Genomic DNA, 15,478 nt, shown 5'->3' on the forward strand with positions numbered 1-15,478 from the left:
TTACAAAATCAATGTACACAAATCAGTAGCATTCCTATACACCAACAACAGTCAAGCACTCAATGCCCTTCACAATAGCTATAAAGACAATAAAATACCTAGGAATATATTTAACTAAGGAGGTGAAAGATCTCTACACCGTGAACTCTGAATCACTGAGGAAGGAAATTGCAGATAATGTAAACAAATGGACAAATATATCATACTCATGGATCAACAGAATCAACATTGTTAAAATGTTTATACTATCCAGAGTGATTTACTGATTCAATGCAATCCCCATCAAAATACTGATGTCATTTTTTTCAGATCTTGAAAAAATAATTCTATGCTTTATCTGGAACCAGAAAAGAGCCTGAATAGCCAACACAACCTTAAGTAAAAGGAATAAATCTAGAGGATCATTTTACCAGACCTTAAGCTATACTACAAGGCTATAGTAACCAAAACAGCACAGAACTGGCACAAAAATAGAGACAAAGATCAATGGAACAGAACACAGAACCTCAGATGTAAAACCATCCACATATTGTCATCTGATCTTTGACAAAGTAGACAGCAATATACATTGGGGAAAAGAAGCCCTATTCAATAAATGGTGCTAGGAAAATTGGATAACCACGCATAGAAGATTGAAACACAATCCATATCTCTCACACTCACAAAAATTAATTCAAGATGGATAATAGATTTAAATCTAAGACATGAAACCATAAGAATTCTATAAGAAACTGTGGCACAAACTCTTCTAGATATCAATCTAGGCAAAGAATTTATGAAGGAGACCCCAAGGGCAATCACAGCAAGAACAAAAATAAATAAATGTAACTTGATTAAATTAAAACCTTTGGCACAGCCAAGGAGACAATCAACAGAGCAAATAGACAACCTACAGAATGGGAGAAAATATGCTCATGGTATACATCTGATAAAGGGCTAATAACCAGAATTGACAAAGAACCCAAGCAAGTCAGCAAGAAAAAGTAAAACAATCCCATTAAGCAGTGGGCAAAATACATGAACGGAAGCTTTTCAAAGAAGATAGACTAATGACCAATAAAAATATGAAAAATACTCAATGTGTCTAATCATCAGGGAAATATAAATCAAAACCACCATGAGATATCACCTAACCCCAGTGAGAATGACTTTTATCAAAAAGTCTCAAAACAATAGATGCTGGCATGGATGTGGAGAGAAAGGAGCACTTATACACCATTGGTGGGACTACAAACTAGTGCAACCTCTATGGAAAATAGTATGGAGACTCCTCAAAGAACTAAAGGTAGACCTGCCATTTCATCCAGAAATCCCACTACTGGGTATTTACCCAAACGAAAAAAAAGTGATTTTATGAAAACCACATGTACACTTGAATGTTTATTGCAGCACAATTCACAATTGCAGAGATGTGGGATCAATCCAATTTCCCATCAATTCATGAGTTGATTAATAAAATGTGGTATATGTACATCATGGACTACTACTCAGCAATAAGAAAATGAATTAATATATTTACAATAACCTGGATTGATCTGGAGACCATTCTCTTAAGTGAAGTATAACAAGAATGGAAAAACAAACACCACATGTACTCACTATTAAATTGGAGCTAACCAATCAGCACTTATGTGCACAGATGGAAGTAAAACTCAATGGAAATTATGCAGGTAGGAGGGGGGAGGTGGGGATGGGTGAAATTATACCTAACGGGTACAATGTGCACTACCTGTGTGATAGGCACACATAATGTGCACTATCTGTGCACAAATGACTCAAGCTGTACAAAAGCAATCCACATACCCAAAACATTTGTACTCCCATAATATTCGGAAATAAAAAAACAAATTTAAAAACCATGAAAAAAAGAAGTAAATAAGTTAAATGAGGTCATTGACATAGGCTTTAGTTCAATATTACTGGTGTCTTCATAAGAAGAGTAAATTAGGACAATGACACACTTAAAGGGAAGACCATATGAAGACACAGGGAGCAGATAGCCATATACAAGCCAAGGATAGAGGCCTTAGAAGAAACCAACCCTGCCTACACCCAGATCTCAGACTTCCAGCCTCCAGAATTTTTAGAAAAAATATTTATGTTGTTTAAGTTACCTAGACTGGGGTACTTTGCTATGGCAGCCTAAGCAAACTAATAAAATTTGTAATTACAATGCCTGGCTGATAAATAAGACGTGCCTTCAGGCTTTAAATTTCTGAGAGTCTAGCCACTAGCCATAATCCACTGCAGACAGTTTACTTCAGAGAGGGACAGTATAATTGCAAATGAGTTGATGACTAAATCTGAAATTCTGGAAGTGTACACAAGGATGAAGCAAGTGAGAAAAAGTGCTGGACCTTGGTCAAAAGCCAAGTGGAGCATAAAGGTGGCCAAGCCAGAACAAAGCACTGGGAGGCGAGCCAAATCACAGAAGTAGAAGCAAAGCAGAGAGGAGTTGCGCTGGGTGGAAAACAAGCCAAATGATCCAGTCAAGAAGGAAAACCAGGTCACAAAGGCAAATGTTCAAAAAGCAAAGCACAAAGGCATAAGACAATAGGAAAGGGATAATGAGTACTGCTTTCTGTATCCATAGCCCACCTGACACCCAGTTGGCTGTAATGTGTAACTTTAAAAAACTTAAACCATTTCTCTTTCATATTCATTTATCTGGATTAAAAATACAGTGTTGAAGTTGGATTTTGACATTCCCATCAAAATATGTTTGAGTGACAGGTAGATCACAACTATCATGTTGGGTTCCCTAAAAGCAGATGCTGAGAGGAAGATTTTGGAATAGAGTAGTCTTTAATAGTAATAGAAGGTAAGATAAATCCTTATTTTCTACCTTTTCAAAAGCATTCTTGGCAATTTTTGCATACTTAGGTTTCTTATATACATTTTAAAAATAATTTTGACAATTTAAAAGGAAACTCTCTTAGGTTTCTGATTGAAATTACATTAATGGTATAGATTTATTTGGAAGAGATTAGCACTTTTATTATATTAAGATTTTCTGAGGACTTCTAGTTCCAAAATGGCAGTGCAAACACAAGCTGGCTTCACCAGTGCCCATCAATACTGCGTGGATTAACAAAGTGTCAATCAATTAGTACCAATTTGATGGTGAGTACATGTGGTGCTTATTTTTCCTTTCTTGTGGTACCTTCACTTAGTAGAATGGATTCCAGCTCTATCCAGGATAATACAGCAGGTGCTAGATCACCACTGTTTTTTGTGGCTGAATAGAACTCAATGGTATACATATACCACATTTTATTAATCCACTCATGCACTGATGGGCACTTGGGTTGTTTCCACATCTTTGCAATTGTGAATTGTGCTGCTATAAACATTCTGGTGCAGATGTCTTTTCTACAGAATGTCTTTTGTTCTTTTGGGTAGATGCCCAGTAATGGGATTGCTGGATAAAATGGTAGTTCTACTTTTAGCTCTTTGAGGTATCTCCATATTGCTTTCCATAGAGGTTGTACTAGTTTGCAGTCCCACCAGCAGTGTATGAGTGTTCCCATCTCTATGCATCCATGCCAATATTTATTGTTTGGGGACTTTTTGGTAAAGGCCATTCTCACTGGAGATAAGTGATATCTCATTGCAGTTTTGATTTGCATTTCCCTGATGATTAGAGATGTTGAGCACTTTTTCATATGTTTGTTGGCCATTATTCTATCTTCTTTTGAAAAGTTTCTGTTCATATCCTTCGCCCACTTTTTGATAGGGTTGTTTGATTTTTTCAGGCTGATTTTCCTGAATTCTATAGAGATTCGAATTATCAGCCCTTTATTGGATGTGTAACATGCAAATATTTTCTCCCATTCTGTAGGTTGTCTGCTCTCCTGATAGTTTCCTTGGCTGTGCAGAAGCTTTTTAATTTGATCAGGTCCCACTTATTTATTTTTGTTGTTGCTGGGATTGCCTTTGGGGTCTTCTTCATAAATTCTTTGCCTAGGCCAATGTCTTTAAGAGTTTTTCCAACATTTTCTTCTAGAATTCTTACGGTTTCATGCCTTAGGTTTAAGTCTGTTATCCACCATAGGTTGATTTTTGTGAGTGGTAAGAGGTGCAGATCCTGTTTCAGTCTTCTACATGTGGCTATTCAATTTTCCCAACACAATATATTGAATGAGGATTCTTTCCCCCAGTGTACGTTTTTGTCTGTTTTGTCAAAGATCAGAGAGCTATACGAGGATGGTTTTATATCTGGGTTCTCAGTCCTATTCCATTGGTCTATGTCTCTGTTGTTGTGCCAGTACCATGCTGTTTTAGTTGCTATAGTCTTGTAGTATAGCTTGAAGTCTAGTAAATTGATGACTCCAAACTTTTTTTTTGTTTGTTTTGTTTTTTGCTTAAGGTTGCTTTTGCTATATGGGGTCTTTTCTGGTTCCATATGAAGCGTGGAATTATTTTTTCTAAATCTAAGAAAAATGATGTTGGTATTTTAATAAGGATTGCATTGAACGTTTAAATTACTTTGGGTAGTACAGATATTTTAACAATGCTGATTCTGCCAACCCATAAGCATGGTATGGTTTTCCACCAGTTTACGACCTTTGCTATTTCATTCTTCAGTCCAAACCCAAAATTAGTAGAAGGAGAAAGATAATAAAGATCAGAGTAGAAATAAATGAAATTGAGACTAAAAAATACAGAAGATCAATAAAACAAAAAGTTAGTTTTTTTAAAAAAAGTTAAAATTCACAAACTTTTAGCTAGACTAATTAAGAAAAAAGTGATAAGAACCAAACAGATAAAATCACAAATGAAAAAGACATAACAATTGAGACCACAGAAATGAAAAAAATCATTATAGGCTATTACAAACAATTATACTCCAACATACGTGGAACACTATAAAAAGTAGAGGAATTCCTGGACATATATAGCCTATCAGAGATTGAGCCCCAAAGAAATGGAAAACCTTAACAAACCAATAATGAGTAACAAGATTGACACTGTAATAAAATGTCTCCCACAAAAGAAAAGCCCAGGACCTGATAGCTTCACTGAATTCTACTAAACATTTAGAGACGAATCAATACCAATTCTACTCATACTGTTCAAAAAAATTGAAGATGAGGGAACACTTTCAAACTCATTCTATAAGGCCAATGTCACCCTGATACCACAACCAGACAAAAACACAACAAAAAAGAAAACTACAGACCAATATCACTGATAAACATAGGTGCAAAAATCCTCAAAAAAATACTTGCAAACCAACTTCAGTAATACATTAAAAAGATTATTCACCATGATGAAGTGGGATTCATCCCAGTGATGCAAGTATGATTCAACATGTGCAAAGCAATAAATGTGATGCATCACATTAACAAAACCAAGAATAAAAACCATATTATCATTTCAATAGATACTGAGAAAGCATTCAATAAAATTCAACATTCCTTTATGATAAAAAGCCCTTAACAAACTGGATATAGAAAGAACATACTTCAGAATAATAAAAGCCACATATAAAACCCATAGCTAACATTATATTGAATGGGGAAAAATTAAAATCCTTTCCTCTAAGATCCAAAACAAAACAAGGATGCCCACTTTCACCACTTTTATTCAACATAATACTGGAAGTCCTGGCCAGAGCAATTAGGCAAGAGAAAGAAATAAAAGCCATCCAAATTTGAAAGGAAGAAATCAAATTAACCTTATGTGCAGATTTCATGATCTTATACTTAGAAAAAACTATTGACTCTACCAAAAAACTATTAGAACTAATAAATTAATTCAATAAAGATGCAGGATACAAAATAAACATACAAAAATCGGTAGTATTTATATACACCAAGAGTGAACAATCTGAAAAAGAAATCAAGAAAACAAACACATTTACAATAGCTACATAGAATACAAAATACCTCGGAATCAATTTAACCAAACAAATAAAAGATCTATATAATGGAAACTATAAAACACTCAGGAAAGAAATCAAAGTGCACACAAAAAAATAGGAAGATATTCCACGTTCATGGATTAGAAGAATTAGTATTGTTAGAATGACAATATTACCAAAAGCAATTTACAGATTCAATGAAATCCCTACCAAAATACCAATGACATTCTTCACAGAGATAGAAAAAATAATCCTAAAATTTACATGGAATCACAAAAGATCTTAAATGGCCAAAGCAATCCTGAACGAAAAGCACAAAGCTGGAAGGCTCACACTACCTGACTTCAAAAATATACTACAAACCTATAGTAACCAAATCAGGATGTGCTGGCATAAAAACAGACACACAGATCAATGGAACATAATAGAGAACCCAGAAATAAATCCATTTATTTAAAGCCAACTAATTTTTGACAAAGGCACCAAGAACATACAATGGAGGAAAGGACAATTTCTTCAATAAATAGTGCTAGGGAAACTGGACAACTATATGCAGAAAAATGAAACTAGACCCTTATCTCTCCCCATACACAAAAATCAACTCAAAGTGTTTAATCCACTAAATCCATTAAAGCCTTAAATCTAACACCTGAAAGTATGAAACTAATGGAAGAAAACATTGAGGAAATGCTCCAGGACATTGGTTTAGGCAATGATTTTTTGTGTAAAACCTCAAAAAGCACAAGCAACCAAAGCAAAAATAGTCAAATGGGACTTGCACAACAAAGGAAACAACCAACAAAGTGAAGAGACAACCCACAGAATGGGAGAAAATACTTCCAAACTATCTTACAAGGGATTCATAACCAGAATATTTAAGGAGTTCAAACAACTTGATAGCACAAAACTAAATAATCTCATTAAAAAATGGACAAAATATCTGAATAGACATTTCTCAAAAGAAGAGATACAAATGGCCAACAGGTATATGAAAAAATGCTCAATACTAATCATTAGAGAAATGTAATCAATACCACAATGAGATACCATCTTACTCCACTTAAAATGGCCTTTATAAAAAGACAGGGAATAACAAATGCTGGTGAAGATGTGGACAAAGGGAAACCATTCTATAATGTTGGTGGGAATGTAAATTAATACAGCCACTATGGAAAATGGTATGGGAGTTCCTCAAAAACTCAAAATAGAACTACCATATTATCCAGCAATTCCACTGTTGTATTTATCCAGAGGAAAGGAAATCGGTACATTGAAGAAATATTTGCACTCCTATGTTTATTTCCACACTATTCACAATAGCCAAATACGGAATCAACCTAAGTGCCCATTAATGTACAAATGGACAAAGAAAATGTGTGTGTGCATGTGTCCATATATATAAAATGGAATATTATTCAGCCATGAAAGAGTGAAATCCTGTCATTTGCAGCAACACAGATGGAACTCGAGGTCATTATATTAAGTGAAATAAGCCAAGCACACAAAGAGAAATAACATATGTTCTCACTCATATGTCGGAGCTGAAAAAGTGGATCTCATGGAAATAGAGAGTAGAATGATGGTTACCAGGGGCTGGGAAGGGTAGAGGGGAGGGGGGATGAAGATAGGTTGATTAACGGGTATAAATATATAGTATTTGATAGATCAGGAGGGTGACGATAGTTTACATTAATCTATTGTATATTTCTTTCTTTCTTTTTTTTTTTTTTTTTTGAGACAGAGTCTCACTCTGCTGCCGGGGCTAGAGTGCCGTGGCATCAGCCTAGCTCACAGCAACCCCAAACTCCTGGGCTCAAGCGATGCTCCTGCCTCAGCCTCCCAAGTAGTTGGGACTACAGGCATGCGCCACCATGCCCAGCTAATTTTTTGTATATATATTTTGAGTTGGCCAGATAATTTCTTTCTATTTTTAGAAGAGACAGGGTCTCACTCTTGCTCAGGCTGGTCTCGAACTCCTGACCTCAAGAGATCCTCCTGCCTCGGCCTCCCAGAGTGCTAGGATTACAGGCGTGAGCCACCGCGCCTGGCCTATTGTGTATTTCAAAATAGTTAGAAGAGAATAATTCAAATGTTTCTAACATAAAGAAAAGATAAATATTCCAATTATATTTATTTGATCTTTACAAATTATATGAATATATTATATTATCACATGTACCCTAATAATACATACATCTATTATGTATCAAAAAATTAAAAAATAAATAAATACATATGACCTGGGGGGAAAAAGAGTGTGGTATGTCTCTACATTCATTATTGTTTTATGTCCCTCAATGAAATTTATAGCTCTCTCTCAAATAAATCTTGTATTTTCCTTGTTAAATTTTTTTCTATGTATTTTTTAGTTTTGTCTCTATTGTTAATGAGGTGTATGTGTGTGTTTTCCATTTCCATTTCTATCTGGTTTCTACTAGTATATCAGTTGATTTTTAAAATATTTTTCCTTGCAACCAGCACCTTACTAAACTATTTTACGTTTAGTCCCATAATTTACTTTTAATTGAGCATGGTAGGTTTTTTTAAGGAAACCATGGAATCATTTGCATATCAGGATAATATGATTCTCTTCCAATATTTAGTTAGCCTTTTTACTTTTTCAAGGATTATCACATTAGCAAGAACTCTAGAGAAATGAAAATAATGACATCTCTTCCTTGAGAGAGCATAAGCTATTGACCAGTGTTCACTATACATTAGAGTTGTAATTGTGACTCAGGTACTGTCTGTGTAATGTAATCCCACTTGCTGTCTAGTCTATTCCAGGACGCTATTGCTGGGTTAGAGCGCCTCCCTGAGCAGAGCCACATGGAAGCAGAGGATTTTTACAGGACACATTTTAACAGAGTTGTTCTGCCTAGCTGTGGGGTTGACTGAGGTTAGGGGCGCGGGGTAAAGTACATCTTAGAGATTAATTGTCCCACAGGTTTTTAGTAATAGTTGTGACATTTTTAAAAACTAAGAAAATCTGGGCTTTTACCTTTTTAGATCTGGTCCAAATGTCCCCTTAGGAAACAGAGTGAAGTGAAAATGCTCACGGCAACATGTCATGTTCCTGGATGGGAAGGTGGAGGCTTGGTCTGCTATTCCCTCGCTATGTCTCCAAGGACTATGCTGTAGGCTTGTGGCTCAGCTGTTGTTTACAAAGCTCAGGACCACATCCTGTACCGTTCTCTGTCCTCAAGGACAAAACCCACTTCACATAACTAAGCCCACACGGATCTTTACACTGAGAATTATAAAAGACTACGCAGAGCTGTTTTTCTCCTCTCACTCTTATGAGAAATTCCTTTCCATGCTTTAGAAATAAATAGCTGGGATGATTTGTTCCCTCTGCCTTCACCTTTTTGCTTTCTCATTTTGAAATCACCATGAAAGCTCAGAGAAGCTAAGAGCAAGTCATCCTGGTTATCAGATGATTTCTCTCTTCTATCTTGACCCCTCATCATCCCCTTTACATCATCTTTCCGTGTGGTACAAGTATTTATTTGACTGCCTTCGTAGAGCGTGAAGCCTGTACTTTATTTTTCCTTTTCTGGGCTCTAAGACACTTGTAATAATTATTAGGCTAAAATTAAACCAAACTATCAGATGCACGTTGTTTGATGGTAGCCCTTCAAATCTTTATGTCTTTTTTTTTTTTTCCTCACTGACACTGGCTGCAGTGGTGTGATACTAGACTAAATTTAACTTGTGTACAATGAAAAGATTTTACCTCATTTTTCTAGGACTTTGATGCTCTGGTATTTTGAGCCACTCAGGTTGTGATAGCTCAAGTTGCCTAGTAACCAGAAGACCAGCACCAGAGTGGAGCCAAGAGAAGCCACATGCCTTAATAAAGAGAGCAACAGCCGGGGAGCCAGCAGGTCTAGGGTCACAGTTGAGCTGGATTCTCACTCCTTTGAGGATGTGACTGACATGTCTTTTGTTAAGCTGCTCAAATCCTCCATCTGTAAAATGGGCCTGACATTTGACAGCAGGTACCTCTCACACAAACTGGGAGGATTAATGAAGAATCCAGAAAACAGTCTGAACTTTTCAGAATAAAAGCATTTGGAAAATATGTTGGATTTATAATAATTTGCATAAAGATAATGTTAGAAAGCAGGATCAGCTAAATCTCTGATTTCCAAGATTTAAAGACAAATATTAATTTCTCTGCTTGCCTTATAGCTGAGATAACTGTGTTTATATAATTACCTCAAGGACAAAAAGTGGCAATAAACACATTGAAAACTGAGGAAAACATATTATGATATTAAAAAACAATCTGAGCTAGGATGTCTGAGATCAATCCACGTATGTGGGGATTCATTCAGCACTAATTTGGCTAATCTTTCTTAGAAAAGTCTGTCAGTTACAGAAGTAGTAAGTCAAGATACAAGGTAAGACCATAAGCTTGACATATAGTCTGATGAACAGAATATAAAAATGGCTTTGTTTGGTTTGCAGTCACCTCTCGATGCCAACATGGGATTCTGGGCTCACCTAAGCCAACATACTTTACCTGGTGTTAAAGTCCCCTTCCCACACCTGCTGTGCATTCATTTTTTTTTTCTTGCTACTACCCCATGGAGACCTTGCATTTCACTCATGCTAGTTTATTTCCTCTCCGCTGCCCCTGAAACACAATGAACTCTTCTAGCTTCTGCCTTAAAACAATTTTTTTTCATAGGTCTCTTGGATTATCTGGAACAAAACTATCCTGGAAACCACAAGCTCAAGTATACCTTTGTGGAATTGACCGTTTTATTTCCCAGGCCTACAGTGGTCATAAAGTTACTGCAGTAACATGAGGCATCAGGAAGAACTGAGTTTACATCCTTTCTCTGATGCTTTCTGTGCATACTTAAGGCAGATTACTTCATGTCTCTCAACCTTAGAGTCTCATCTATAAAACAGATAATAATACACTCAAAGCTTGTTAAAAAGATTAAACAAGGCTATATATGTAATATGTATCCTTATATATGTATATATGTGTAAGATATATATGTAATATGTATATGTTTATATATGTGTGTGTATATAATGCATCAGAATATATATAATGCACACACACATATATAGTATGTCAGAAATCTCACAAGGGATCAATAATTGACAGAGAGCTTTTTTCCTCTCTCTCTCTCTCACTTGCTCCCTGCCTCCCTCCATCACCATTACTCCCTTTCTAGCTCTTATACCAATCAGTGCAGTTTTTCTAGAGGCTAGAGCATCGCCTAACAAAACAGATATGTTCTTTTGGAAGGGATTTAAAACCAGGTTTAAAAGTAAAACATAGAGTCCATTAGCCTGCATTATAAATTTTTGTGATGTTTAGAGAATCCAGCCATTTTGTCTGATCTTCTACTCCATGCTGAGAACATTCGTTAATCACAAGTGCAAAAAGCATGAGTATTAAATAAGGCAAAAAAAAAAACCCCAAAAACTCTCCTATAAGAAACCGGAAGATTTCCTCAGTCCTTTCTTAGGGGACATGTTTTGATTGTTTTATATTAAATATATTTTTAAGTGATGTTCACCTAATGTAAGAGAAAAACATCAAAAGCTACAATATTACAAAGAGAAATCACCTTACACTGAAAACTCTCAAGAGCTACTGGGCCATTTGTGCCTTCTCTCTGGGCATCAAGGAACTCATTGTACAGAGACATGTGATTGCCTTGGCTGAATCTGATCCACCGGCAAGGACTCTGAAAGACATTCATTTAATCACTTGTACCGAAACCACTGCTAAAATTGCAGCAAGCTGAAGTGACACAGGAAACCAAGTCCTTACACTTAATGTGAAAAATGAAAGGAGGCATCATACAGAGGGTTGATTAAAGGTCAGGCGCTGTGGCAGCCCTCACCCTTAGAACATCCAGGAATTTCTAAATGCTGCCCTGACCTGTGTTAGTTTTCTTCAAATACAGAAACTGCTGGAAATTCCACCCAGTTTCTCTGCAGAACACATCTGGGTTCTTCTATAGGGGCAAGTGATTCCCAAAGTCCAATAACTCCAATGACGTGAAAGTTTGGAGATTTGTTCTTTTTCTAAAAAGATCAAGTGTCCCTTCCACTAACATTCTAGTTTACCAGGACTTTCCAGGTTTTCCAGTGAAAGTCCCTAGTGCCAGAAAACCCCTCAGTTTCAGGCAAACATTGAATAGCTTTCTTAGAAATACAGCCAGGAGTGGGGAATGTCATAGGACCACCAACTTCTTTACAAAGGACAGGACTTAGACTCATTCAACTTAGAAAAAGCCAGAAAAAAACAGTTTTCTCATCAGCCCACAATCCTAATGCCATCCAAGATCTGCTCTTTCTTCTCCGGTTCAATGGTTACGATCATTTTTGAGGCACAAATCCCTTTGCAAGACTGATGAAAGTTGTGGAAACTCTTCTTAGAAATATCTATGCATATCCACGTTGCACTGAAGTATAACATACATAAAGCAAGACAAATCAAAAGGTTACAGCCTGATAAATTTTCACAAACTGAACACACCCATATCAACAGCACGCAGGTCAAAAATAGAACATTACTAGCACCTCAGTAGGATCTTTTTTCCCCTTCCAGTCAATATCCCACCACAGGTAAATGCAACCCCAACTTCTAAGACCTTAGATTAATTAGTTTTGCCTGCTTTTGAGTTTCATATAAATGAAATTATATAGTATGTACACTTTTATGTTTGGCTTCTTGAATTCAATTCAACATTACTTTGTGAGAGTAGACCGTATTATTGTGTGTAGTTGCAGTTCATTAATTCCCACGTATATTACATTGTATGAATATACCACATTTTATTTATTCATTCTGTTACTGATGGATATTTGGGTAGTTTTTAGATTTGGGCTATTGTGAATAGTATCACTATAAACATTTTCATGCATGTCTTTTAGTGAATAAATACATGCATTTCTGTTGGTTATAAACCAAGGAAATAGAATGACTGGGTCCTAGAATATGTGTATGTATGTTCAGCCTTAGCAGACACTGTTTTTTATTTAATTTATTCTCAAATTTATATACAGTAAAATTCACCTTTGTTTTGATGTAAAGTTCTGTGAGTATGGCCTATTTAGACTGGTCTCTTTCATTTAGCCCAGGTCTTTGAGGTTCAGTCCTGTTGTTTGCATATCCTTAATTCATTCCTTTTCACTACAGAATAGTATTCCATTATACAGATGTATCACAATTTGTTAATTTATTCACCTTTTGAAAGACATTGGGTTTTTCCACATTAAGACTGTTATAAACATTCATGTACAGATTTTTGTGCAAATATACTTTTCATTTTTCTAGGTGCTATGGTTCGAATTTATGTTTCCCCCCTCAAATTCACATGTTGGAACTTAAACTCCAATGATAGTATTAAGAGGTGGGGGTCTTTAGGGAGTGATTAAATCATGAGGGGGGCAGTCCTCATGAATAGGATTAGTGACCTTGTAAAAGGGCTGGAGGGAACCAGCTAGGCTCTTTTGTCTTTCCACCATTTGACTACACAGCTTTTGTCCCCTCTAGAGGATGCAGCAACAAGGTGCCATCTTGGAAGAGGAGATCAAGCCCTCACCAGACACCAAACCTGCCAGTACCTTGATCTTATACTTTCTAGCCTCCAGAATTGTAAGAAATAAATTTCTGTTCTTTATAAGTTACCCAGCCTCAGGTATTTTGTTATAGTAGCAAGAACAAAGTAAGATACTATGGTAATCACTACAAAATGTTGGTTAATTTCGTATTTGTTTAACTTTATGAGAAACTGCAAAATTGTTTTCCAGAATGACTGTACCATTTTGAATTCCCATCAGTGATGTATGAGATCTCCAGTTGCTCTGCATCCTCACCAGCACTTGGTGTTCTCAGGTTTTTTATAAGCCATTTTGATAGTTATGTACTGATATCTTATTGTAATTTTAATTTACATTTCCATAATGATTAATGATGTTGAATATAAGTGTTTATTTCCTATCCTTAGATAATTACTTTATGTAATGTGTCCAGGGTTTTTAGTTGCAATTAGTGGCAAGATAGGGTGAAGTGTGTTTATTCCAGCCAGATTCAGAAGTCCTCAATATCTTTTGAATTGAATTTTAATATATTCCTCAGGGACTGTGCTTTCTGATGGTCTTATAGGTAGCAGAGCGAATAAATTGAGCAGTAAAAGCATGAGGACACCAGAGGATATGACTGCATCTCGGTGACGTCTAAGGACACCTCATCTCCTTTGAATCATGTCTCCTGGTTTCTCAAGAGCCTGCTGCTTTGTAGGATAAAACTCAAGTAAGCAAAAGAACGTTTCTGAGTTAAGTGAAAATCCGCCCCACCCCCACATCTGTTTTCTGACTTTCAATCCATTTTGCCTCCCAGGGGGAAGAGTTCACCTATTCCCCTTGGGTTATGACATTTTAAACTGCTGTCATAGAAAGTAACTGGATCTACTTGGATGCTTTCTCCCTTTCCCACAGTTCTACTAGAACGACCTCAAGTTTGATTTGACCCAGTAGTACTCAAGTTAAGGAAAGAAGTTTTCCTTAAGGTTATTAAGTATGAAACATCCAATTTCCTTAAGTACTCAGTTTGACAGTTGCTATTGCTGACATTTCACTTTGATAATTCTTTTTTTATATTTATCGTAAAGGTACATCCTCAGTCTTTCAAATGCACACTTTGGCTTGTGATTATCTTTCAAATTTTTCTTTAGAGCAATTTTGTAAAACCATGGATATGCCAAAAATTCATGTTATTTTTGAATATGAGTTCCACCGTGGAACCAATGCAGCGCAGACAGTGTTAGATAACAGTGAAGTGTTTGGGAAGGATGTGGCTAATGAATGCACAGTATGTCCGTGGTTTGAGAAGTTCCATTCTGGTGACTTTAATCTTGAAAATGAGCCATGTGGGTGACTCAAGACCAACGTGGATAATAATAAGCTGGAAGCTATAGTGGAAGCGAATCCACTGCAACCTACGTGTGAATTAGCAGCAAGTTGACGTTACTATTCCAACAGTATTGGATCATTTGAAACAAATCGGCAAGATAAAGAAGCTGGATAGATGAGTTCTGCATGAATTAAACAAACGTCAGAAGAGAAATCATCTCGAAGCCTGTTTTCCTTTGTTGTCACGACATAAAGGTGAACCATTTCTACACCATATTGTTACTTGTGATGAAAAAATGGAATCTTTTTGACAATTGCAAGCATTTGGCACAATGGTTGGATAAAGATCAAGTGCTGAAACACAGTCCAAAACCAAATATTCATCAAAAAATGCTAATGGTGTCTGTTTGGTGGTCCAGTACTGGTTTTATCCACTACAGCTTCACGAAACCTGGTCAATCGATTGCAGTGGATGTTTATTGCAACCAACTGGACAAAATGATGAGGATGCTTGCGATTAAGTAGCCAAAATTGATCAATAGAGACAGGCCAATCCTCTTGCAAGACAACACTCAACCACATGTCATACAGACAACGCTGCTCAAACTACAGAAGCTGGACTTGGAAACTTTCTGTCATCAACCCTATTCACCAGACCTTGTACCAACTGACTACCACTTCTTCCAGGCTTTGGAACATTTCTTGCAAGGAAAAATATTC

Source organism: Lemur catta, chromosome X (assembly GCF_020740605.2).
Source record: "Lemur catta isolate mLemCat1 chromosome X, mLemCat1.pri, whole genome shotgun sequence".
NCBI classification, from domain to species: domain Eukaryota; kingdom Metazoa; phylum Chordata; class Mammalia; order Primates; family Lemuridae; genus Lemur; species Lemur catta.